This window comes from Cibotium barometz, chromosome 64 (assembly GCF_041138505.1).
Source record: "Cibotium barometz isolate CiBa-2024 chromosome 64, ASM4113850v1, whole genome shotgun sequence".
In the NCBI taxonomy this organism is placed as follows: domain Eukaryota; kingdom Viridiplantae; phylum Streptophyta; class Polypodiopsida; order Cyatheales; family Cibotiaceae; genus Cibotium; species Cibotium barometz.
The window spans coordinates 4,681,076-4,708,788 of record NC_141109.1 but is presented as its reverse complement, the minus strand read 5'-3'; the positions used below and the strand labels follow the sequence as shown (position 1 = coordinate 4,708,788).

The window sequence follows — 27,713 nt, the reverse complement described above, 5'->3', positions numbered from 1 at the left end:
TGTTGGCACATAAGCCAAACTGATCTCTCCTGCAGAGAGTCTCTCCCTGACATAATGGTAGTGCACCTCAATGTGCTTCGTACGAGCATGGAACACTGGGTTCCGCGCAACTGCCAATGCGCTCTGACTGTCAGTGAAGATGGTGGTGGCAGATGGCTGCCCAACACCCAAATCAGCCATAAGGCGTCTGAGCCACACACACTCAACCGTAGCTGTGAAAGCTGCCCTGTACTCAGCTTCACAACTAGAAGTGGCCACAGTAGGCTGCTTCTTGCTCAACCATGATATGCATGAGCTTCCAAGCATGAAGCAAAAACCACTCGTGGACACGCGTGTGTCATAACAACCAGCCCAGTCAGAATCTGAAAAAACATGTAAATCTGGCGGCAATGATCCCCCCTTGGGATAAAACAACCCAAGATGCCGAGTACCACTCAAATAGCGAAAGATACGCTTCACTGCCTGCCAATGCTTAATGCCTGGGCTATGCATAAATCTGCTCACCTGTGAGACTGCAAACTGAATGTCTGGCCTCGTAATGCATACATAAATGAGGCAACCAACAGCTGTCTGATAGAGTGTGACATCAAAGTGATCTCCAGCATCATGAAGACTCAACTTCAAACCTGTCTCCATTGGAGTAGCAATAGGCTTGCAGTCTTCAAGGCCAAATCTCCGCAACAATGTTTCAATATACTTTGTCTGACACAAAGCAATACCTCCATCACACTGCTTAAATTGTATCCCCAAATAATGATGCAAATGCCCCAAATCTGACATCTCAAAAGAGGCATTCAAATCAGCCTTAAAATCAGCAATATGACTCTCATTTGGTCCTGTGAGCAGCATGTCATCGACATAGAGAGCAATGATTAGATGTACACCATCCACACGTTTAACATACAAAGTGCTTTCTGTTGGACTATTCTGAAACCCATGTGCAGTCAAATATGCATGTATTTTTTCATACCAAGCTCGTGGAGCTTGCTTTAAACCATATAAAGCCTTTTTTAACCTGCACACTTTGTTTTCCTACCCTCTTTGAACAAAACCACGAGGCTGCAATACATACACCTCCTCATGCAAATCTCCATTTAAGAACGCAGTCTTTATGTCCAGCTGATGTACATTCCAACCATTATGAGCTGCTAATGCACAGATGCTACGAACAGTGGTCATACGACATGTGGGAGCAAAAGTCTCATCAAAATCAATGCCCTTCTCTTGAGCATAACCTTTTGCAACAAGCCTAGCCTTATGGCGATCCACTGTGCCATCAGGCTTACGCTTCAATTTGTATACCCACTTAGTGCCAATGGCCTTCTTGCCAGGGGGCAAGTCACATAAAGACCATGTACTATTCTTCATAATAGCATCGTATTCTGCTTGCATAGCAGCCATCCAATTTTCTGAACTTTGTGCCTCATCAAATGAAACAGGCTCACTTTCATCGCACATACTAGAAACAGCCAATGCATAACAATCTGACGCATAAGAGGCACCATGAGAGCCAGAACGAGTGCGACTAGACAAAGGGGCATCCAACTTGCTGTCACGCAAAGTCTGCACCAGCCATCTGGGCATGTTCCTAGAGCCCTCAATCTCTTGTCTCTCATCCTCAAGTGCATCATGCACATCTGCATCAGATATAGGCTGATCTGTGCCATCATTTAAAACCTGCATAGGCTGAAAAACTGCCTCATGAGGTATTGCACTTGACTGTGCACCACTGAAAAGAGGCAACAATGTATCATAGACATCACGTGAGCTGATATCTGTCTCCTTAGTACATGAAACCAAGGGCTGAACTGCATCTTCCACAAATACAACATCACGACTAACCAAAATGCGCTTTGTCTGTGGATGATACAAACGATAGCCTTTGCTCTCAGCACTATATCCAACAAAAATACATTTGACAGCGTATCATCCAATTTTCTGCGATGTTGCACAGGCACTAATGCATATGCCATGCAACCAAAAACACGTAAATGGCCAACAGATGGCTTGCGGCTATGCCAAGCCTCATATGGAGTGACAACCTGTAATGCTTTGGTGGGACACCTGTTTAGTACATAAGTGGCACACATGACAGCCTCAAGCCAAAAACCATGTGGTAGACTTTGACTCTTAACCATACATCTTGCCATTTCCATGAGAGACCTGTTTTTTCTCTCAGCCACACCATTTTGCTGTGGTGTATACAGCACTGTACATTGGTGTTTTATCCCACGCTCAGCCAGAAATGCATTAAATTCTGAAGACATATACTCCCCCCCTCGATCTGAACGGAGGGTGCCCATCTTACTTTCTGACACATTTTCAGCCATAACCAAAAACTGTTTGAAGCACAAAAACACTTCGGACTTTGCCTTCAAAGGATATACCCATGCATGCCTGGTAAAATCATCAATGAAAGTCACGAAGTAAAGGTAGTTTCCAAATGATGGAGTTTGCATGGGACCACAAACATCACTGTGAACAAGCTGCAATCTGCGTTCAGCTCTCACTGATCCATCTTTGGGAAAGGAAGCACGCTGCATTTTACCCAATATGCAGCCCTCACAAACATGCTTGACAGGTGCCTCAAGCTTAGGCAAAGAAGACACCATTTCAGATTTCTGCAGGCGCAGCAAACTTGCAAAATTCAGATGACCAAAACGTGCATGCCACAGTTTTGCATTTGAAATAGCCTGCGTATCCATAATAGCACATGCTGAATCCTCTACACATTTGCCATCCATATTGAGCTTCTGTCATCCACAAATTTTACAACCAAACCTGTTTTGGCAAATGCGGAGACTGACAGCAGATTCTTTTTGATCCCTGGCACATACAATGCATCAAAAAGTGTAAAGGTGTTGCAATTTGCAACATTCAGCACAATCTGTCCAACTCCTTTAACGGGATAAGAGGAGTTATTGGCACAAGTGACAGTATTCCCTGTGGGAGCAGACTCAAGGAAAGTGAATAAACTGCGCTGCGAGGTGATATGCTTAGTGGCACCACTGTCAAAGTACCATACATCTGAATCTACTGCAGACATACATGTGTCATGCAAAGATGGGTCATAACTGCACTGCGCATTGAATGCCCATTCTGTATCTTGAACAACATTAGCAGATTCATTGTTAGAAGGAGAGGCATCTGCAACAGCCATACCAGCCTCTTTCTTCTTAGCCTCTTTCGCAGCCAGCTTAGGACACGCTTTGATGACATGATCATTTCCCTTACAGTACTTGCAAAATGTCTTCTGTTTGTCACCCTTCTTCTCATCTTTTTCTTCCTTCTTTGGTTGCGCAGCATTTGCAGATTTCTGCTTACTAGAAGAAAAGCCAGCTTTCCCTCCCCGCTTCTCCGACTAGCAACGAAAGCTTGATCTGCGACACGCATAATATTCCTGTTTTGCCTTGACTGGTCTTCTTGCAGCAAAACAGAAACTAACTCCTCAAATGATAAGGCATTGGGATTGCCTTTCATCATCAAGCGAAGAGTGGAAGCAAAACCCTGATAAGAATCTGGTAGACCATTCAAAACAGTCTGCACAAGTGAACTGTCTGACAGGATTTCATCTGCAGAAATGAGCTGCTCTTTGAAATCCTTGATCTTTGTCAAAAAGCTATCCATAGAATCACCTTCGTTCATATGCTCACTCTCCAACTGTTTTCGGAGGTAAGCAACACGAGCCTCATTTCTTGCCTGATACAATGTGGCAAGTACATCCCAAGCATCCTTAGAAGTCCTGCAGGAGCGAATATGTGGGATAATGGTACGTTTGACAGACAGCGCAATCAAGGCATGAGCCTGCGCATCTCTACCATCCCAACGAATCTGCTCTGCTGAAAGTGGTGGTTCTCGAACAGCTGCTACAGCACTTGTGCCTGCACCATCATCAACAGTACCTGTTTCTGATGTGTTTGCAGCATTCCCAGCCACAATAGGACGTGCATCAATACCCTGCACAATGTTCCATAACCCCTTTGCTACCAATACATGTCGCATCATATATGCCCACAATGGATAGTTGGTGCCATCCAACTTATCCTCAGCAGCCAACATGCGGAATACATCATTGTTGTCAGCCATGGCCAATGACTGTACTACTAGATGTAAATGCTGTCTGTAAGAGGTAAACCTGTATAAAATCGACCTGTGCTATGTAGCACAGCCCAAAACAGACGAATGGGCACCTGTCCTGCAGATTTTAATCTTGACAGAAAATCTGCACAGTAGGACGATTTTGCCTGCGCAGTACTTGGAATGCAAAAACGGAGGGCGAAATGACTTCAGATCAAAATTCTGAAACGAAAAAGCCCTACGAGCTTACCCACGGCATATACTAACCTGCAGACGCTCGTGAAACCTCGTCGTAATCGGAGGAGATGAAGCGGCAGGTGCCGGTGATGCTGCCCGGGAGGAGGAAGCCTGCTCTGATACCAATTGTTGGAATTAGGGTTGCAGGAATGCACACACAACTTCAAGAAGATGAGGAAGCTTGAGCACAACACAGTAGTGTATTATGAGTGCCAAAAATGAAAGATAACAAGCCCTAGAAGATAATGGGCGTATATACAATGCACGGGGGAAAAAACCTCCTAGTGAGGGAAAAAGTGCCCCGGCGGTCCTAAGTGTGTTCACACACATCACTACTATAATATGGTAACATGATTGGCTTGGGAGAGTGCTCAGGTAATACTATGGCTTGTTAACATATTATGTTAAGTCACGATTGTCATCCAAACTTACCTACTACAATCTTTTTTGATGTTCTATAGGGCTTTTAGTGTCAGGGTATAATGGATGTCCATTATGTGGGCTGCAACTTGAGGCTCGATACTTAAAGTCTATGAAGACGATAGTATATGAGGGCCACAAGAAGTATCTCCGAGTGGAACATCCTTTGCATGAGGGATTTCTAGGGAGGTCTCATCGCATATGGAAGAGCAGTGATTGGAGGACCTTATGGGAGCAGGAGAGAACCTATACACCATCGAGGCTGTTACAATGGCTGAGAAATACTTTCCAACAAGTATTTTAACCATTCAATTTCACTTGCTAGTTCATGTCGTTGATGAAGTTGCTGTGGCTGGGGTTGTCCATAGCCGATGGATGTTTTTCTTGGAGAGATTCATGAAGACACTTAAAGGATTTTTTCGTCAAAGAGCTCGTCCTGAAGGTAGTGTGGCAGCGGGATGGCTTGTTCAAAAATCACTTGTATATATAACTGAATTTCTTAGTACGTCTGATCCCGATATGCCAAGATTATGGACACAAGAAGAAGATGATCGACTACTTCGGAATTGTGCTTGCAGTATCGTAAGTTTGGGGCAATTTGGTCACGCGGATGTCACTTTCGAGTAGAAGGAATAGATAAAAAGAGAACAACATTTAATTGTGGTGATGGGAACTCCATTTTGAGTTTGGTATAATGGGTATACAAAGATCTTGAAAGAGTGGAGGAATATGGATGCTTCTTTAAAGACTGTGCTATACTTGCACCACAAAATCTACAGGTTGATGCGGTTGATGAACTAGCCTTGAGTGCATTTCCCGGTCTTGAAAGAGAATACCTCAGTGTTGATTCCGTTGCTTCTTTCGAGAACGATGCAATATTGTACCCAATTGAGTACTTGAACAGTTTGAACTTGGGTGGTGGTTACCCTCCTCATCGCTTGATTCTAAAGATTAATGCTCCTATCATGTTGCTCCACAATTTGGATCCTCAACGGGGACTTTGTAATGTTACTAGCACTACAAGAGTAGAAGCATGTAGCAACCCTTACGGGGGTCGCTACAGAAGTCGTTCCAAAGGTCGCTTTTGAACATCGTTTAAACGACCTCTATAGTTTTTTTGCGATGCATAAACGACGCTTTTTGGGTGGCATAAACCACGTTTTTAGGGTGGCATATGCATCGCATTTGGGTGGCATAAACGACATTTCGAGGGTGGCATAAACCACGTTGTTAGGTGGCATAATTGACGCAAATTGAGTGGCATAAACACCTAAGTTTGGGTGGCATAAGCGACCTTTTTTGAGTGGCATAAACGACCCTACGAAGGTGGCATAAACGACCCTATTTTGGGTGGCATAAACGACCCTGTTTGGGTGGCATTAACGACCTTACAAAGGTGGCATAAGCGACCCTATTTGTATTAATTTTTTTAGCCGTTGGGGTCGCTTAAAAGACCTTTGTTCTAAACGTTTTTTTTTAGCCGATGCGCATTCTCTCTCTCTCTCTCTCTCTCATACACATTATCTCCACTTGTGTCTCTTGCACACACATTCTCTCTCTCTTTCTCCCTCTCTCTCTCTCTCTCACACACACACACTTCACATAAACATTAGTCTCTCTCTCTCTCTCTCTCTTTCTCCCTCTCTCTCTCTCTCTCACACACACACACTTCACATAAACATTGGTCTCTCTCTCTCTCTCTCTCTCTCTCTCTCTCTCTCTCTCATACACACTTGCCTCTTTATCACACACACATCGTACATATACAAACATCATAAAAAATCTCTCTTTCTCTCTCTCTCTCTCTCTCTCTCTCTCACACACACACACACACACATACGCACGCGCATTCGTGTACGACAAAAGACCCAAGAATCGACATACATCGACTTTTGAAAAAGCAATGGCCGACATCGATTACGGTAAGTATAAATTAAATTTTGCAATCAATTAACATTTAAATCTATAGATTTGGGAGGTAGACACTTCAAGAAACTCTTGATAGATGTAACACATGTGCATCATGGCCAAAAACACACATACATAAAGAAACATAAAGAAAATGTTAATGAAAGAGCGCCATCATTCTGAATGAGCGACTATATGTATCAAAAAATTATGTCTACAAACTTAGCACTAAATGGCTCTATCATTAATCGGAGTCATCGGAGGAAGAGTCCTCCTCTTGTACATTCTTGGGTGGTTGCGATGATAACCCTGCTGCTACCTGTCGAGCAACCTCGTCCATGTCGTTCTCACCATGTTGCTCCTGCAATTAAAAATGTCTATTAGCTATTTGAGTATAAAAAAAACCACATAACATATAACACATGCAGATCTTGATTGGCATAAAATAATATTTGATAGAATTACTTACAAAAGCATCGGGTGTCGGCATCTCCTTCTGTAGCGCTCTGTAGCCGTAAATTGTGGCTCTCCGTATCTCGTCTGCAGATGGTGCTCGACCATAATCCTTTCTCTGTCATTTAAACATTGCATATATATAAGTAAGAAGTGAATTGAATGCATATGAGATCATAGATACATGGATACATATATATATATATATATATGTATATACAAATAGCTATAGATAGTCGAACAAAAAATTTGTGCACTTACAAAGAGTGCTCGAAAGCCACTAGAGCCCATCCGGCCAAGCCGAGAGGTGTGCCCTGACTGGACGCGAGCCTGTGCTTCCTCCTGCAAATTAAATGCGCTTTTATATGAATATATAATTAATGCTATTCGAGAAGTACCTATCATATGCATTGAGTGAATTAACTTTGTGTACCTTCTGTTGAGGCCATGTCACTCTCAAGCGAATCTCTTTCCTGAAGTGCCGCCAAGAATCTTTGCACATCGCAGGTGGGCGTGTATGCTCAGGGACGACCGCAAATTTCCTAAGCATTTAACAACAGTGTGTTATTACAAGGTTTCACAATTTACGATCAATACACATATAGATGGATATATAAACACATATAAATAGGTAGGTGGATAGATAAATAGATAAATGTAGTGGTCAGTATGCGCTATGGATGCTCAATTGGGTGCATTTGGAGAGCGTACTAGCTCTCCGAATGGACCAATTGCACATCCATAGTGCATACGGACCGGCTGACGGTCCGTATATGCTATGCTAACGCATTTGGGTGCATGTCAATTACACCTTGAAGAACTATTTTGTGCAAGGTTACTGTAAGCCTCTAATATGGACATAAGTACAGTAAGCAGGTATGATTACAAATTAACTAGTTTCTGCTGAGGGAAGAACATTATTCCTAACCTGGGATAAGCAAATATGCATTGTGCGCTACCATAGCATTTACAAACACTTCTAGGATGATTTTGTATGTGTATTATTTTTGTTCAAGTTTTCTTTGATTTTTAATGATATTAATATGACATTAATATTTTATGAATGCAGATTCCGAATCATCCTCTGGGACACTGCCTCCTCCCACTCTTCCTGTGCGTCCATCTGTAGTTGCGAGAGGAGATGGTTCCTCTTCTTCCACATCATCTACGACACTAGGCGACTCACAAACATATTACGTTGAAAGAATCCCATGTTGGCGACTCACAAACATATTACGTTGAAAGAATCCCATGTTGGTGTGCAGCATGCCATGGCACTCATCGACGAATGCGACGTATATGTTTTGCCCATATGGAGCAGTATGGTCCATGTCCTGATATGCCACCACAAGAGGAACGGGAGCATCCCATGGTAAGTGATGTCATTTTAGAACTATGTATAAATTCATATCCAAGTTTACTCTGCACTATTAATCGTGTTCCATGTCTGTCTCACCCTTCATATAATCAACAATGATGCATTATTCAGCACGTACCAGTTCTACATCCTCAATTTCATGAGGATTGTGAAGACCATGGAATTGATCCTTCATTCCTTCCACGCACACGATATGGTCAAGCCGTTTTTCAGTTGTTTGCAAATGGAGGCATCATCAACTTCTTTGCCCCTCGGTGCCCAATCAGAGACATTGGGTGATCATCCACCATTGCCTGATCGTCTTCTATCTCTCATTCAAACGTACGATTGTAGACGCTATGGAGGATGGTTGGGAGCAGCCCTTCTAGCAGACGGAGAGGTTTTCAGCTTTTGGGGTGCTCGATATGTGATTGCACCATCTACCATTCCCAATGGTGGACGAGGTCTCTTTATTGCACAGGATTTACGCGTGCCCGCAAACTCAGAGGTGACTCTTATGTCATTTTGTGGGCCCATTTATGGTTGGGGCGCATGGCATGCACTTGTTCGCTTTATCAGAAGTATGACAACATATGGGCTTTGTGATAATGCGGCCTCACTCACCGAAAGAAACATTAGATATAATTGTGGATCGCGGCTTTATATTGATGGAAGACCCTATGCTCAAGGAAATATAGCAGGGCTAATCAATAGTAGTAGAGGGAGAAATGAGAGAACAAATTGTAACTTTATGGAGTGTGAGAATAGTCAGGAGCCATGTTATATGATTAGAGATGTACCCATATATATAGTAGTGTGTGCTACAAGATCATTACAAGCTAGCGAGTTTGTAAATTATGGATGGCGTCGGCCATCACTAGCCCCTCTTTGAGAATGAAATTTGAGATAAAGTGTCGGCCTCTTAAATTATGTATGTTTCAAATAATGTATCCTGCTTTGTAGCCCAATCAGCATTTAATTTTGACAAATATTTGATGATATATTTCATTGTCTCGTCAGTAATACAACTAAGGGTGTTTTAGTGTCTTGTCTAAGGTTATCTTGAGTATAGATTTTTGCTGCTAATATGCTTTAATTGTGTTGTAAAAAGGGTTTTAATGTTATGATTATATCACTTAATAATTCGATTGTTGTTACTTTAAATCATTTCTTCATGTAGACTATGTTTATACATCTGAGTGTCCAGATGTTGAGGGTGTATCTAGCTCTCACCGAAGTCACCATATCTTGCCAGAGGAGTACATGAGGCTTTTACGTACACAAGATCCAAGTACATATCAACGACTTAGAGATGAGTACAATGCAAAATGCAGAGAAAAAGCGACCAATGATGATGGACATGTTGATGATGACATCAATGAGTTTATCGACGATTGGTTCCAAGCAAGTAGTGAAGAAGAAATTTGTCCGCATGAAAAATTTCTACGAGAAGAAGCTTCAAGGCCCATCTACGATGGTGCATCCATATCAAGATTGAGTGTGACCTTACTCATCTTGAATCTCCAAACAGTACGCTACCAATGGAGTAATGCATCGGTTTCTGCATTACTATCATAAGTTATATTTGTATTTTATTTGCATAAAAATAATGGCTCTCAATCACTTTTGTGCTCATTAAATATTTACAATTGAGTGGTAGGCTTCTTTCGAACAAGATTCTACCATCAAACAATGTGATCCCAAAATCGAGGGACGAGGCAAAGAAAATGATCGCATCCCTTGGACTCGAATACAACACAATTCATGCATGTGTCAATGATTGCATTTTGTATCGTGGAGAGTATGAAAATGCAACCACTTGTCCCAAATGCGGTATTGCTCGTTTCAAGGCAGGAACCTTGAATGTCCCTATGAAAGTTCTGCGCAGTTCATCTCTCAATCCAAGCTCATGGCGGCCAGGTAAGGTGAGTGTTGTTGGGGTATCTATTTCACCAAAAGGAAAGGCACAGTGTTAGGGAGTGTAGGCGCACTGCGCTTTGTCGGACGCTCTCCCACTTGAGAGTGTGTGCGTCTGTGTGTGTGTGTGTGAGAGAGAGAAGAGAGAGAGAGAGAGAGAGAGAGAGAGAGCGTGAGAGAGTGTGCGAGCGCGCACGTGTGGCTACGTAATTAGAGACAACGTGCCCTCCCTACGCACTCTCTCGTACACGCAATGTCATAGCCCGGTGTTACATTGGCAAGCACATCGCCCAGGCGAGCTTGGATGTTGGGCACCCTACGTTTCTATTCGTCCGCCCGGACATAGCCTTTGATGTTCACAAGGCCCAGCTCTTGATGTCCCTCAAGAGATCCGGCGCTACCTTCTTGAAGGTTAAAAAAAAACCCCAACTGCACCGTCCCTCAGTCTCGAATCAAAGTTGTGAACAGTGCAATACTTGAAATTACTTATTTGAATTAAAGTAAATGTTCCAATGATTATTCCATTCCTTTGAGACTAATTTCTGTGCTTCAGCACCTAGTTGCAGGGCAGCGTAGAAGATCATAGCAGCCTGGTAGATGCAGTGAAGCAAGTAGACATTGTGATATCAGCCATGGGGTGAACACAAACTTCTAGATCAACTGAAGCTGATAGAGCCCATGAAAGAAGCTAGGAACATCGAGGTAAAATTAGCAGCTGTAAAGATGCAGGATTTAATGATGAGAGTTAGGACGACTAATTTATCATGAGCTAGATAGCGACGAGGAATAGGTAGATGACTGATAGAAAGCAGACAGTGATAATCATGATTGGATTTGTTTATTGCAATCAGCAGTGACATGATGAATGCAGCAGGCATGATTAATTAATTGGGCATCAAGGTTAATTCAGAAGCATTGCATGCGTGTTAATGGTGGGTGTAGAGATTTTTGCCTTCGGAGTATGGGATGGATCCGGACCATCTGGTGGACTGTCCGTCGTCAGCGGGTGATTTGTTTGCGGAAAAGAGACAAGTCCGGCGAGCTGTGGAGAAGGCGGGGATCCCTTACACCTACGTCTCGGCCAACTGCTTTGCCGGCTACTTCCTGGCTGGCCTTGCTCAGTATGGCCGGTTCTTGCCACCCACGGACAGCGTGGTCATCTACGGTGATGGCAATCAAAAAGGTCAAATCCTACGTATAACATTTTTGCCATATTTTTTCGAAGGTTTACACCTTAGATTATGAATTAATTTCGAGATAATTTGAGGCTTTGCAGTAATCTGGGTGAGAGAGGAGGATGCTGCAGCTTATGTGATCAAAACTGTAGAGGATCCTCGTGTAGTAAACACGACTGTCTACATTCGCCCTGCAGCAGCAAACGTCCTTTCTCAAAATGAGGTGGTGGCCATTTGGGAAGAGCAGTCAGGAACAGCACTACAAAAGACCCACATTCTTGATTCTACATGGCTTAAGGACATGCATGGTAAGCATACATTCTCTCTTCATGATATAGATTTATATGAATTTTCTAAATCTGTGATGCATCTCTACATCTCTACATTATCTTAAGTAAGGGTTTCACAAAGCTGCCACATGGTAAGAATTCGGAGGTTCGGGAAGGGGAAGAGGTTTGGGTACGTGCGAAGCACGGGTTCCCAACTAGTATTTACGATAAGGTCTTGTTCTCTCTCCTTCCTTCACGAAATAGACACAGCAAGGGAAACCTATATTCTTGAGTTACGATAAGCGATAGCTTCTTTCACTTTAGTAGTAACCTTTAGTTATGTTAATGTTTGAGTATGCAAAAGATAATAAATATTAGATGAAGTACTCATAATAACCTTCCTTTGGTTTAGTCCGACAAAGATTATGAATATTTAGTGAAATAATATTCATAATAACTTTCCTTATGGAGAGAAACTTATTGGAGAGATGTTGTAACTAGTTGCAAAATGCATTAACATTAAACTTTCCTTATAGAGAGAAACTTAGTGGAGAGAAGTTGTAACTAGTTGCAAAATGCATTAACATTAAACGGGGTATGTGGGTATGCATTTAAACAAATTTAGTTGACTTGATTTCTTGGACTTAAAAAAACATACCGATGAACATAGTATCTACCTCTACATGGTAGGGCAAGACACAAATCCTCTCTCTGTCTCTCTGTCTCTCTGTCTCTCTCTCTCTCTCTCTCTATATATATATATATATATATATATATATATATATATAACCACAAAGACAAACATAATACATTGTGTACCCCCCCAACCTAGGTCTTTCTCTCTTAGGATAGATAGGGGATAGATTGACCTTGGGATAGGCATTTTGTGATTACATGGGTTTAGTAATTGAATCATGGAAAGCTAGTTAAACATCCCACTTATAAGGCTAGAAATAAGTCCTAAGGGTGCGTGTAACTATGTGATGATTTTTCATTGTGTGGTTTGGATCTCATCTAGTAGATGAAGTGGTGATTTGTGAACGTGTTAGGGAAAACATCATTTGTGGACAAGGTGGCTGATGATCTCAAGGACTTCTAAATTTTTATTGGATTTGTGTATACCCCAAATCCATTTGTCTATGATAAGCTCTCAGTTTTGAGTTTCTTATGTTTATTATTTGTGCAAATTTCTTATTGCTTTTGATGTATGAGCATTTTCACTATTTTGAGCTTTATGGTTGGAGTGAATAGAACTTTGCTAACATGAAGCTTCTCATGTTTATGGTTTTCCTATATGCTTATGTGTGTGCTAGTTTGGTGCTCAAAGAATGAAGGTTGAATTTATCAAGTCTTTCAAAGTGTAAATTGGAGTACACTTTGCATTTTAAAGAAAAACAAGAGATGCCACAACTTGTTATAGTAATGACCATGTAAATTAAATCCCACCATTGATTCATTAAGTCTCCACATGGATATTTGATTTAATGGAATTAGGAGAAAATCCCTTCAATTTGTTGAGAAGAGAGGCCTAAACATTGGTGGGTTGGGATAAAGAAGAGAAAAAAGATGCAATTGAAGGGATTTCTTACTTCAGATGTTGGGAGAGAAGAGTAAAGTGCATGGTATCTAAAGATTTCCAAGGCAAAAGGCCCTGGTCACTTCAATCAAAACTAAAAAAGAAAATAGTCATGGAGTTTATAAAGAAGAGAAAAAAGATGCAATTGAAGGGATTCCTTACTTTAGATGTAGGTCACTCATGGACGACACTAGTACGGCCAGTAGCCTTTGGGGAGGGCTCTTCGAGGGATCCTATTCCCGAAGGTGGCGGCACACCCCAACCCGTGCATATGCTTTTGGTGTGCAGACGTAGGTGCAGCAGATGCCGGGCCCCAGTGTTTTGACACAGGCCGAGGGCACTCCCTTGGCACACAGAGGCGCCGCCGTTCAAGGTATGCATTAATCTACTCCGTGTCTAGGTGTAATTTTCATGAAACCATCCAAAATGAATCTTAAAAATTATATGTGTTTTTTGTGCAGTAGTAGTAAGCAGCCATCACCATCACCAGTCTCTTCACCATGTGTGCCTCCTTCTGCACCTCCATTTGCCACCTCGGATCTTCGCATGCTATCGGGCACGATGCCCATTAGCATTCAGGTGGATCAGAGTGGACGAGTGCAGTATGTAGACGGTGGGGCACTTTTTCGTTGCCGCTTGAGAGAGCTCGTGCACACATACATGCCCAAGATACACATCCACTGGCGGTAAGTCCACCAATTCTTTCATGTATTTTTTAAAATCTATGTATACATTGATATCAAATGATAAATCTAACTAAAGTGACTTTTTTTTTCAAATTGTAGGGATCAAGATGATAATGACAAGAAATATGTGTTGGCAATCCTCGCGCAGGAGTTCGGCATTGGTTGGGACGAGACCGCTGTATTGCATGAGATGCAAACGCTTCTAAAGCATCATTGGAACAATGCACGGTACAATTATTTGCTTTGCTATGTTATTCAAGTCCACTTCTTTCTTTGAGTAATATGGTTGAATTATTGTTAAATTAAATAAAGAAAGTTTGGAACGTCAAACACCTGAAACGTTCTCTAGAAAGTTCACATACTCTCGCACTTACACACACACAAATCAGCCCACCAATTCTTCTTTTTGTGCATAGCTCTTCCTTGCCATCTGAGGAAAAGGGCAGCTTTACTGGTCAAAAAGGCCAGCTTCTTCGGGTAGAAGCGAGTTCTTTCTGGCATAAAGCAGGTATAAAGGGTATGAGCAGTTTTATACCCTCTCTCCCCTACTTGTCTCGGAAACCTTTCAAGTCCAGCCTTGCTAACTAGATGCTTGCACACCCTAACTAGATGTTGCTAATTTGCCACCTCAGCTCTTGATGCCACATCAGCATCGTCAGTTACACCATCAGCCACGTCAGCTGCTCATTGCGCATTAGCTTCATGATCAGCTCTTTTCACAACACTTTTGCCTGTAAGACAAAACACACACATGCATAGTACATGGACTCATGACTATAGAACACGAGCCTAAGGGGAATCGAACCCCTAAGTAGCAGCATAAGGCCACTCTAAGACCAAGAGGCTCCCCCTACCACCCCACCCTATAGTTAGTATCATGTACAATCAAAACAAGCGATGAAAAAAAAGGATATCGAGATAGAAACACATTACCGTTTTCTTTTGAATTGATGAGCCAAACTGTTTATGAACAATTGGAAACTATGCCTTGCCAAAGATATCAATCTCTAAGAACACCTCGTCGTTGTCAGCCATAGCCTCTTGAAGTTCCATCTCTGTTAGGCATATGCCGAGTCCATCAGGGAGTGGAGCATTGTTCGAGGTGGATTCTGAGATTTGCTCAATGTCAGCCTCTAGTAGATCTTCTCCTAGATCATCCGATAAATCTTTACCCAGATCATCCCCTTCATCATCCATTGAGGGTGGTGTGACATTTGTTTGTGAAATCAAATTTGCTTCTCTAATGCAAAGAATTGTATCTCCTTGCCCATGTGATATAGAGGTCATTGTTGTGTCTGGTGTATTGTCGGGCTCTGTAGAGGTCATTGTTGTGTGTGGTGTATTTTCACGCTCAGTAGAAAAGGTGGTATCAAACAATCTTCGGCTGCTAGGGTTCACATGAACAATTTGCCACCATGGATTGCCATTTGGATTTTTGTAAAAGAAAGCTTGTTGCACATGCATCGGGAAGAGATAGGGCTCTTTGGTTGCTCGTAGGAGCTTCGATGAGTCAACGGACCAGAAGCCGCTTTGTTCGTGCCTCAAGGTGGCCCTTTTTCCTTTGTACTCTGCTTGAAACCAACGCACCTTCAAAATTACCTGCAATATTATAATGTATATAAACTTGTTACTCAAAGATGCTGAATATTTCAATCATTTGGTTTGCATAATATTTTGAAACGAATCATGCGTACCTGTTTCATAACACGATAGTTAATTTCGTATATGCCCTCCAGATCCACTACGTAGCCGAGCTCATCCTCAATCAAATTTGTGTCACAAGCACTTGCACGAGAGAGTTGATGAAAGGACGCAACGATGCAAGAGTCCTGAGTAACACGAAGATCATCAATCCTCTTGACGCGGAGATGCTGACCACACACCCACATGTTACTGTGAGCTCGGACCTAAAACCACATGGGAACCACATGAACATGTATGGTTAGAATCCAGAAAAACATGTAGTATTATTCAAATTAAAATATAACATTGGAGTAACTTACCATGGTGTTGCATCCTAGGCTAAGCTCAAACTCTTCTCGTGAGATTTCAAACCCCTGCCCTCGCATCTCTCTGATATGTGTATTCAACCATTCTAGGCTCATCGTTGGAGGTGCACTCCGACCCTTTTTGGATGCCCTACTTCTCCTGTTTCTCTCTTTGCATTCTTTGTCATGCTTGTCAATCCATTTTTGCATGCAATCTGAGTTATACACCACAAAAGTACTAAGCGCTTCCCTCTCCTCAGCACTTATCTTTAGTGGGACCCCTTGCCCATATAACATCTCTGTGGTTTCGTTGTCTGATTGTTCTTCTCTCCAACCAGGAGGAGCTTCGTTATCCACATGTTGCAAGTACTCAGATAGATAATACATGCACTCGTGAAGCAACCATCCCTCTACCATGGATCCCTCGGGTCTTGCTCGCACTGGCACACAAATCCTTTCAATACCCCCATGTACCTTTCAACCCAGAACATCCATCGTGTACTCACGGTCCCAGCAATCTCTATCTCTTCAACGAGATGGATCATAACATGGACTTGAATGTCAAAAAAGGAGGTAGGTAACTCCTTCTCCATCAGACAAAGGAGCTTGCATTCTTTGTCATGCTTGTCAATCCATTTTTGCATGCAATCTGAGTTATACACCACAAAAGTACTAAGCGCTTCCCTCTCCTCAGCACTTATCTTTAGTGGGACCCCTTGCCCATATAACATCTCTGTGGTTTCGTTGTCTGATTGTTCTTCTCTCCAACCAGGAGGAGCTTCGTTATCCACATGTTGCAAGTACTCAGATAGATAATAAATGCACTCGTGAAGCAACCATCCCTCTACCATGGATCCCTCGGGTCTTGCTCGCACTGGCACACAAATCCTTTCAATACCCCCATGTACCTTTCAACCCAGAACATCCATCGTGTACTCACGGTCCCAGCAATCTCTATCTCTTCAACGAGATGGATCATAACATGGACTTGAATGTCAAAAAAGGAGGTAGGTAACTCCTTCTCCATCAGACAAAGGAGCTCAATACACTCTAGCTTTCGTTGCGGGATATCACGTGAGTCGATCTCTTTGGATGTAATCCATCTATAAAGAGAAACAATGTGATTAGCATAAGATTTTTGTGACAAAGAAGTAAGAACAATATGATGTTCCACTGTCAATACCTTGTCAATGATCCCAATCGATATATAACATCCCTAATATCCTCAGTCAAACAACCGTCGATAACAAGTGGCAAGACGTGCTGCACACAGATTAGCTCCAGTGTTAACAAATGATAATGTAATGGCACCTTCATTAGAAATTGACGATACATGTTAGAGAGGCACCATACCTTAATGAAGTTATGCCAGTCGTGTGTCTTTAGACCCGAAAGAGAGTTATCATCCATGGTAAACATGTTTTGCAATGAAGCACCATAGCCCGTAGGAGTACGTATGCATCGTATCCGCTCATTGATGACGCTTATCTCTTGCTTTGTGAGTACCCATGGTGCCTGTGAATAAGTAATATTTCCTGTCTCCTCATTGATTTTATAGGCCATAGTGATCGTTTGCAGTTGCAAATCTTTAGGTCTGCCCTTGCAGCCTCTGTATCCTTGAAGCCCATAAGATGATTCCAAAGCGAGTGTGCAACATTTTTAAATATGTGCATGGGATCAAGCAAATGAGTTATTTTTAGATCTTTCCAATACTCCAATGTATACCATATGGAGGAATTTTGTGTCATTGATTTCTTGCCTCTCGACGACTGCCGCAAATCATATTCGTCATCATTATCGCTTGCAAGTTCTGCCTCCGGATCTATTAGAGGTCCGTTTGTCCACTTGACGTACCAATCTCTTGGAGTCATTCGCATTGGACAACGTCCATTCTCCACTTTGCCATTAAAATGTCTCGCATTCGCTTTGGAACGTAGCACATGATCTGGAGGCAGAAATCGTCGATGTCGAAGGTATATATTTTTACTCAAACTTCGACTATATTTGGAGCGTAGCCAATCACCGCATGGTGGACATGCTTTGTAACCCTTTGTTGATAGGCCTGAGAGAAACAAAAACTGTTTTTATGTTTTCAACATCCAAATTTTTTGATTGTATAAACAAACAAACAACTAAAGAGCCCTGCTATACCTGATGCAAAGCCATAGGCAGGATAGTCATGTATTGTCCATGCTAAAATGCCACGAACCTTGAAACTTCTATTACCCACAGGTTTTGACATATCAATAACATTTACTCCTTTCCATATTTGTTGCAAGTCATCAATGAGCGGTGCAAGATATACGTTGATGTCTTTAACTTGCCGCTTCCTTACATTGATGCATCGTTTAAATTTGACATTTTTCAAATAGAAATGAGTGTGCTATTTAGAAATGAGAATATTTGTCACATACCAGGAATCAACAAAGACAATATTAAATGCTCTTTCTTAATTTACATGAATGGTGGGATGTTGTAGTTGATAAGAACTACGGGCCAAGTTGTCGATCGCATGGAAAAGGGATTGATTCCATCCAAGCCAACTCCAAATTTTATATGGCGAGGCTCCCAATGAAACTCTGGCCATGTAGCATCGATATGCTTAAATGCTTTGCTATCACTTGGAATCCTCATGACTCCATCTATACTTGCATTTCTCGAACTCCAATCCATAAGCTTGGCTATTTCGGGGCTGCGGAAGATGTGTTCAACTCGTGGTGCCAAGGGAAAGTGTCGTGCCGCCGTGAGCGTGGAATCAAAGTTTGAAGCTGCTACTACAGTGCGCGCGAAACGGGCAAAAAAAATGAACACATTTTAGTTTTTTTAAAAATTCGCGATGCATAAACGACCCAAAAAAAAAAGGTGGCTTATGCATCGCAAGTTCGATGCATAAACCACTCATTTTCAGTTTGCAAGGGTCGCTACAATGGTGGCATAAACAACTGCAATTTAAAGGTCGCATAAGCATCCACGAAAGCGAACCCCGCTATTTTCTTCATATTTATATGAGGGTCGCTATGTATAGACCATTCTTGTAGTGTAGATTGGTATGCAAGCAATTTTACTTAAAGGTGATAGAAGCAAAAATCATTACAGGTACCAACATTGGAGACAGGGTCTTTATTCCCAGGATAACATTCATACCTACTATGCTGCAATTGCCTTTTGACATGAGAAGGAGACAATTTCATGTAAGGTTAGCCTTTGGTATGTCAATAAATAAGTCACAAGGACAAACATTGAGTGTATTGGGACTTTACTTGGCCACACAAGTATTCGAATACACATGGATAGCTATACGTTGCTATGTCACGTGTTAGATCATCTGATGCAATGAAAGTGTGTGTAAATAATCATATGGAATAGGAAAGCAGCATAGAAGGTTCAACCAAAGTCTTCACAACTAATGTTGTCTACAAGGAGGTTTTCCAAATGGCATAAATCAGGATGTAAATTTAATCTATGCCCAAAAGGTAGAGAAAAATAGTAGCTTACAAATGCTGAAGATTACAATCATAGATATATCTGTATCAATGAAAAAAATATTTTCAATGATGTAACATGTGTAATCTATGTTGTCTTTCTATGCAATCTTTCACATTGATGCTTCTCTCTTTGGTATTATTGAATTCATGTGTATAAATATACTTGGATTTAGCTAAAGATACCATGTAGATCCACAAAAAGAGAATGTCCCGTCATTGCTCAAGAGCTGGTTCTAATTGTTGAGATAGCGGACGGGTGTTGGTGAGTTCCTATTTGTTATTTTTGGACATTCGAATAAGCAAACGTTTACTTTTGACTTTCTTTTATTTATTTTTCTTTCTTGGCACAAAATACTAAACATATATATACATATATATAGAGAGAGAGAGAGAGGGAGAGAGGGAGATCTTAAAGTGTTATGTGAATTATTAGTGTTGTGAGTGTTATATTTGATATCAGGGGTATATTTCTTAGGATGGAGGTGGCAACGAGATTATTTTCATTTGTTTATGGTGATGGCCAAGATATTGAAGGTATTTTTTTTATTACTATAATTCAGGTATTTTTGTGTTCCATAATCTATGTAATATTCATGGTTGAATTGTAAACCCTCCATTTTGCGAAAGACAAGTAACAACATCTCTAATTATCAAACTGTTAGACTAGAGCACTGGTGTTTTACGGTATATATAGAAACCTATTTTTTATGTAGGTTTTGCGGTTTGTTTGATAAATTTATATTGCTATTGATACATTCTTTTCGCAACTGGGAATATCTTTATTTTTTAGAACCCAAATTATTGTTGGGTTTGTATGGTGGAGACCCCTACAACGAGAGCTTTGGGCTCCTTGGAATTTACAGTCTGAGATTACAAAAGATCGCGGATCAACTTCATGTACATGTAATGTTTGTGGACTATGGAAAGCATGATAGGTTAGATTTTTGAGTCATAGGCACTGTACAATATAGAATTTTTTAGTTTGCTGTCTACAAGCCTGTTCAAACTCCATTCGTCTCAAATATTGATCCACCAAATGAGTTTTGTAAGGTTTTATTGTTTTCCTTCTTTTTTTGCACGAAACATTTATCTTGCACTAGCTAATGTTTTTTGCCAGATGGAGGCAAGTATTATAGGCTTCTAAGGATAGATAATCCAGTTGTCCGAAGATTTTTTTAAAGATTTCTTCAGGTGTGTTGAGATTGTCAACATTATTTTGGATTGAAATACTGGCTGTTTATTTACGCCAAGTTTGGTGCTTTATTCAATGAAATTAAGTGCTTTAGGAGTATATATATGGCAAGCATGATGTGTTTATATATAGATTGGTAAGTTAGGGAACCTGGGACCCATCATGGGCTTCAAATATAAGGCTTATCCCTACTTACCCTTCCTATATGAGCATTTTTTTTTCAATTATTTGGAATTAGAAAGTAAGAAAAAAACACACCAGGCGTGCCATCGCTTTTGCAATGAAGGCTTGAACCCGTGATCTTGGGACTCTAGAGCAACACCTCTCTCTACATCACTAATTTGTCATCAACAAATAAGAATACTCTTGCTCGCAGGGATGGGAGTTAATACAATGCTCAAAAGATTGCTTGATAAACACACACTCTACTTCTATTCATGAAAGGTATTGATATATATATTAGGAAATGTTTATAAGCTATTATGGAACAAATTGATTGAATTCTTAGTGCTAACTCTAGTAAAGAGAGGAATAAGAACTAACTACAATAATAAAAATTAACTATACGGTTAAATCAACTAATCTAACACCTACTTGAAGTTTGTTTCATGTGTGGTTAGGAAACTCACTCTTTAACAATTTGGAATCATGTATCCATACTTACCTTCATGATGTAAAATGATTTATTTGAAATATAGTTATGATCTAGAGAGAGAGAGAGAGAGAGAGAGAGAGAGAGAGAGAGATAATACTTGGATTTGCAAAAGGAGGAGCTAAAATCAGAGGATAATCTCCACCCGAGCCTCACCCTTCCACTCTTGGTTTTTTTTTCCATGATCATGCTTTGGCTGGCAATGGAATAAAGCAAAGTAAAGGGCCAACGCAACCATCATGTAAGTTGCCTTGGACCTTTACTTTGCTTTGGCTGGCAATGGAATAAAGCAAAGTATTGCCCGCCAAAACATGATCAGCATCTTTACTTTGCTTTATTCCATTGCCAGCCAAAGGATGATCATGGAAAAAAAAAAGCAAGAGTGGAAAGGTTAGTAGGCTTGAGCCTTGTAGGCACTCTAATGTCTCCCTCTCAGAGCGGCAAAGGAAAATCCCTCCCAAAAAAAAAAAATGGATGATGTCGCCGTTTCATAGCAATTTAGTACGCCCTAGATTCAGAACATGTACTTTAGTATTCAACTTAATACGCTCTATATTCAGAACACGTACGGTACTATTCAATTTAATACGCTCAGGTTTACAATAAGTCATTTAATACGCTCTATATTCAGAACAGTACGGTACTATTCAATTTAATACGCTCAGATTCAGAACATGTACCTTGGTATTCAATTTAATACGCTCTATATTCAGAACATGCACGCTCAGGTTTACAATTGAATACGCCCTAGATTCAAAACATGTACCTTGGTAATTTAATACGCCATAGATTCAGAATATGTACCTTGGTATTCAATTTAATACGCCCAGATTCAGAACATGTACCTTGGTATTCAATTTAATACGCCCTAGATTCAATTTTCCTTTGCCGCTCTGAGAGAGTGCGTTCGTCAACCGTTTTTTTTCAGAGAGATTCGGTGCATTCGGGGAATTCGGTGCAATGAGTTTCCTGACGTATTCTCCAAGTTCGAGGCCATATTCCAATTTCACGTCCGCGGAGGAGGGTGTGCGAAAACCTTCGTTGGGTTTTTTCGAGCTGGTACCGGCCAAGGCAAGGATCAAGGCCGAGGAAACTTTCTTCGTCGACTGTGATTTTGAGAACGTACTGGCCGCCAAGTCGCTAGGGATGGGTGGTCATGTCGGGATCGCCGCGCCACTCTCACGTGGGCGGGACGGTTTCTTCTTGACTCCCAGTTCGTGATGGCCGACCTGCTCAACGACCCACGCTTTCTACCCATGCATTCCCCTCCGCCTCCTATCGGCCTCATCAAACTCATCAATATCAATTCGGGCTGCAGCACAGACTATTCTTCCGATGCGTGCACCTACACCCACATACCACACGATCTTGACACCACTTCCCTTGGCTTATCTGTACTCCATGAGTTTGGCAAGGTGGACCTTAACACCATTCACAGAGTCCTGGACCACATGCTTCAATTTGTGAGCAACGATAACATCCTGCAAGTCTACTTCGACCACGAACGGCCTCGCATAGACCCTGTGGTGGCTACCAATGTGATTTTCCTTTTCCACCTTGCCAATCGAGCCAAAGATGCTGAGGACACTGAGAGCTTTGTCCATCGTGTGCTGCTACACCGAGCTTATCTTGATGGAACCTTGTACTACAACCTAGCCGAAGCTTTTCTTTTCTGCGTGGCTCGCCTAGTTCACAAGTTTCAGGACCACTTTGGAAAGAGTGGCTTGAGGAGTCTACTGGCAGCTAGGTTGGAAGAGCGCAAAGGTATGGGTGGTGATGCTCTTCCACTTGCCATGCGCATAGTCGCGTGCACTATGTCTGGGGTTGAGGTTAATAGAAGAGATGAGGAACTACTTGTGCAACTCCAGAATCTTATGGGTCGTGGGATGGTCATCCTATATATCGCTATGGGAGCAATGCGAAAAGTTGGATTGGGAATGAGGCTCTAACTACAGCGTACGCGTTCATTGCACTTCAAGGAGAGCTTGCAACGCATAGATCAGTTAAGGTCATGGATTATTCCAAGTTAGCAGAAGGGCGCATGTTTCTCAACAGATCACAAAACACTCATCTTTAAAGTTTTCAAACCTTTTCTAAAGAATTTGTAGATTCTTTGACCTTAAATATTGTGATGTATGTGTGAATTTGTCCCTAACTGTTGGTTGTAACCGTCTTGCTAATCAATAGATGGAGCCTCTTCCAAAGGAGGCCTTTTGTGTTCTTGCTCAGGCACTTTACATTGGTGGAGAAGCTCTTCTTGCCCTTGCAATGTCTTTCACGCTTGACACATGTTTGAAATGCCTCTAGTGTTTGATGCAACTCACATGTTTGAGGGTGGGCTAAGCACAATATGGTTTATTTTAGTTGCCTTGGACCTTTACTTTGCTTTATTCCATTGCCAGCCAAAGCACGATCATGGAAAAAAAAAACAAGAATGGAAGGGTGATTGGTGACAAAGTGGAAATTCTCCTCTGTCTCTAACTCCCCCTTCTGCAAATCTAAGTATTTTTCTCTCTCTAGATCATAATTATATTTCAAATAAATCAAATTACATCATGAAGGTTAGTATGGATAGATGATTCCAAATTGTTAAAAAGAAACTTTGAGGAGATTTTCGAGATAAAATTCTTCCTATCAGGCTATGTACAGCTCTGTCTTGAGAAAGCACAAGGCCACCAAGATACCTCAATGGCATACTGCAGTATGTTAGAATGGACAGAGGATTACCCATGATCAAAATGAAAAAGCACCATGAATAAGTAAAATATGCTGTGCGCGTACTGTATATTCCAAAACGACAGCGAGCTTGGACGCATCAAACCCAGCTCTGTGCCACGCACCGCATCCTTCCGCAGCATTCCATCGCCCTCCTCACCCAACTCTGTGCCACGCACCGCATCCTTCCGCAGCACACAAGCCTCTGCCTTTGTCTCCCAGCTCTACGTCTCCTCATTAGTGCGCGTAGCCATTACTGCACATCACCTTAGCCTCTTTTATCCGCAGGCTATTGCGCCTATTTTCAACCACCTTAGGAGTCGATGTTGGCGGCAGCCTTGACAATGGAGATGGCCTTGAGGAGCTGCGTGAAGTCAAATTCCGTCACGCACATTATGAAGTCGCTCAAGAGGCGTACGTTGATCACCGGCCATAAATTCTTTAAGTTTTGGATTGTTTTGCTTGGTTATATGCATGATCTGGTATTTGTAGGTATTGGAAGCATTCATATATGGGGATGAAAACGTATAATTCAAAAACCACTTGGGTTTGTTAAGTTCGTGGCCAAGAGAATAGTTCATTCATGATAGCCACCACAAAAGCAAGAGGGTTAACATGCATCCATGGATTTGAAACGGTCATAGTAGACTGTCATGGAGTCAAGATCACACCTTAATACTTTGTGCTAAAGTAAATATTTTAAGCAAGTGTTAACCATGAGAAAAGTAAGGGGTTACATACGACGCTCATGGATTTGAAAATTTGTTTGCATCGTTAACAATGAACAAAGAAAGGGGTTAATGTACGACGCTCATGGATTTTGTTTATAGACTCACAGGGAGCTAAATCCCACTAGTGTTTGTTAAGTTTGGGAAATTCATGTGTCTACCTACCTTAATAGTAAAATATATATTTTTTAAAGTCTTTGTGTAAGTTATAGGTAGCTAGTTTGGGCTGTTGTACACCTTTGTACACGTGAGCTGATACAAGGAGACCTGCATCATCATTATCTTCTTAAGAGCAAGCATCTACGATTTTGGCCCTCGAGACACTAGTACAAGTAATCCTCGTATATTTTTTTGGAAAATGTACATAATTTCAAGTGTAATTTTTACTAATAATATATATGTTTTTTCGTGTGTAATTTTCTATATTCTTTTTACAAAAGTATGCATACTTGTCAACAATTTATACTCTTATACAATGTTTAACAATACTCATTCTAATGCTTTGGAAATAGAAATGGCAAAATACCTTAATGTTCAAGATCCTCAAGGTCCCTCTTTCAATTCAAAACAATTGAGTTGGACGCTTGAGTCTTGTAAGAAATCACCCTATGGTGTTATTCGATACGCTTGTATCCCTTGGCATTGTATCCAAGCATTTGTTGTCATGAGAATATATTTTAAGTCCTCTAGAAAAATATTATTTATCCCCTCTTGAGTAATTTGGGGACGCCTAGATTACTCTTGCGTCATGCCGGCTAAGTTAATATCGTGGGTGACACCACTATAAATATTAATACGTGCGGTATATGACGTATGTTTGAGGCCACCTATGATTATTTCAGTTAGGTTTGTATGGCAGGGTGATTCCTGGGGTACTTACGCCTGGTAGTCATGAGTTGGTGATGATTTGTGCCTGTTTAATATTTGTGGGATTAATTTAATAATTAATTAGGCTTATATTTTCAGGTGATGAAGACTATGGGAATTGAAAAGTTTACTTTGGAAGAAATGTCTTGGATCATCACATTTCATTTTTTGGCAAGCATAGTAGCTTGTAACCTTATTAAATGATTTTTCCATTTTGAATATTAGGAAAGATACATTTATTTTTGTGGAATTTATTAAAGCCTATGGCTTTACCCTAGTCCCAATTTGACACTCTATTTTTGTTAAAGAAGAGTGCCGTGCTCTCTAAAAAGCACATCTTGTATTTTGGGGGCTATGGCCTAATTTTGGTGAAAAGGAAAGCTAATAAAGAAATACTCTTGTGTGGGGAGAGGCCACGCACAAGAGGGGGGAAGATTGCACCCAATATGGTCTTTTTGGAGCTAAGTATTTTTGTTTAAGTGTTTAATTTTTCAATTGCTTTTGATTTAGTTGAAGCTAACAAGCAATGGTTTTTATGATTGAATTAATTCTCTATCTTTCCACAATCAATTCCTAGAATAAGATTCTGGTTGCAGTGGTATCAGAGCTTGGGCTAGGAGATTTGTGGAGAAGGTAGGAAAGGGCTTCAACTTCTCAAAAATCAAGAAAGTGCAGGAATTTATCCAGTGGACAGAAGGGTGTTTTGCAGGTCTTTACCCAAAGGTCAAAGATTCAAAACTAGATCTACTCTCAAACCCACTCACCACCCTGCAAAACCATCCCTCTCTATCAAAAAGCGGTTTTTCCAAATACTCTGTGAAATGAGAATCTGACCGTATGGATGAAATCCTCATAGCCAAAAACTTCACGGGTAACTCTCAGAAATCAGAAAGCTTTAAGGTTGAGTGAATCTATAATGGATGGAGCAGATAAATCCATGCAAAAGACATTATATAAACCACAATAATCTTTTGGAGCAAGGAGCGCACGGCGGCAGCCTGCCGGCGCAAAAGCGTGGAGTGGAGTAGAAAAAAAAAGATTAGCTCAAAGCTAATTACTCCATAATCTAATTTTTTCTTAATCCTAATCAAGTTTACTTTTCCCAATCCCCATGCAAGTCACATCACTCCTTTTTCAACCTCTACTTTTCCCAATTTCCAAATTTGAGGAGAAATTCAAAGGTTTTCCAATTCTAAAAATTTCTGGGTGCAGAAAAGTGATTTACAGGTTTTAAAAAGCTTGGAAATTGCCTAGAAAAGGCTAGAAAATTCCGAAATCACTTCTGAAAAATTCTGAAAATTTCATAAAAATATTATAGAGTTTGGGCAAGGTTTACAAGACTGTCTCAGCAGGTTTCAAAGTGCAGAAAAATTATTTCATCAATCGGAAAAGGAAACTATGTCACAGTATGTAGAAAAGTTCTGGAATACTTTATTTTACAGGTGTGCAGGTTGTGGATAGAGTTAGTGAGAAGGATCAAAAAAGGAAGTTCATATCGGGCCTTAGATCTACCATTAGGGCCGATGTGAATATGTTTCGACCTCATTCACTATCTTCTGCAATATCCTTGGCAACTAATTCAGAACGTAAAAATGGTTTTCCTAAAGAGCCTAAAGCACATGAGGGTACTTCGTCTAAGCCATTTACTAAATTTTTTTATACTTCAAAGAAGATGTATAAACCAGGTTATGACAAAGGCAAAGACGAGGCTAAAGGCAACCTGAGTACCAATAAGAAAGTCAATGGTGGCAAACCGAAGACATCTCCTATCAAATGTTTCAAGTGCCACAAAGAAGGTCACATAGCACCGAATTGTCCGGAGCGTACCAAGAACTCAACACCAGCAGGCAGCAGCTCGAGTCAACATGATTGAAGAAGACGACAATGAAGAAGAATCATTCGAGCAAGAGGGTAATTCCGATCCAGATTACTCAGAACAAGAAGGTAAACCTCATGTTCATTCTTTGCTTAAAATAAAAGGAACGATAAATAGACATGAAGTTCTTATTTT

At 41.0% G+C, this 27,713-nt stretch overlaps 2 pseudogenes; both read left to right on the top strand.

Moving 5' to 3' along the window:
* The first annotated feature begins 10,323 nt into the window (after positions 1-10,323).
* LOC147603233 (bifunctional pinoresinol-lariciresinol reductase 1-like) lies at positions 10,324-14,079 on the top strand (annotated as a pseudogene).
* An 8,336-nt stretch (positions 14,080-22,415) lies between these two features.
* LOC147603232 (drimenol cyclase drtB-like) lies at positions 22,416-23,597 on the top strand (annotated as a pseudogene).
* Positions 23,598-27,713: the final 4,116 nt, after the last annotated feature.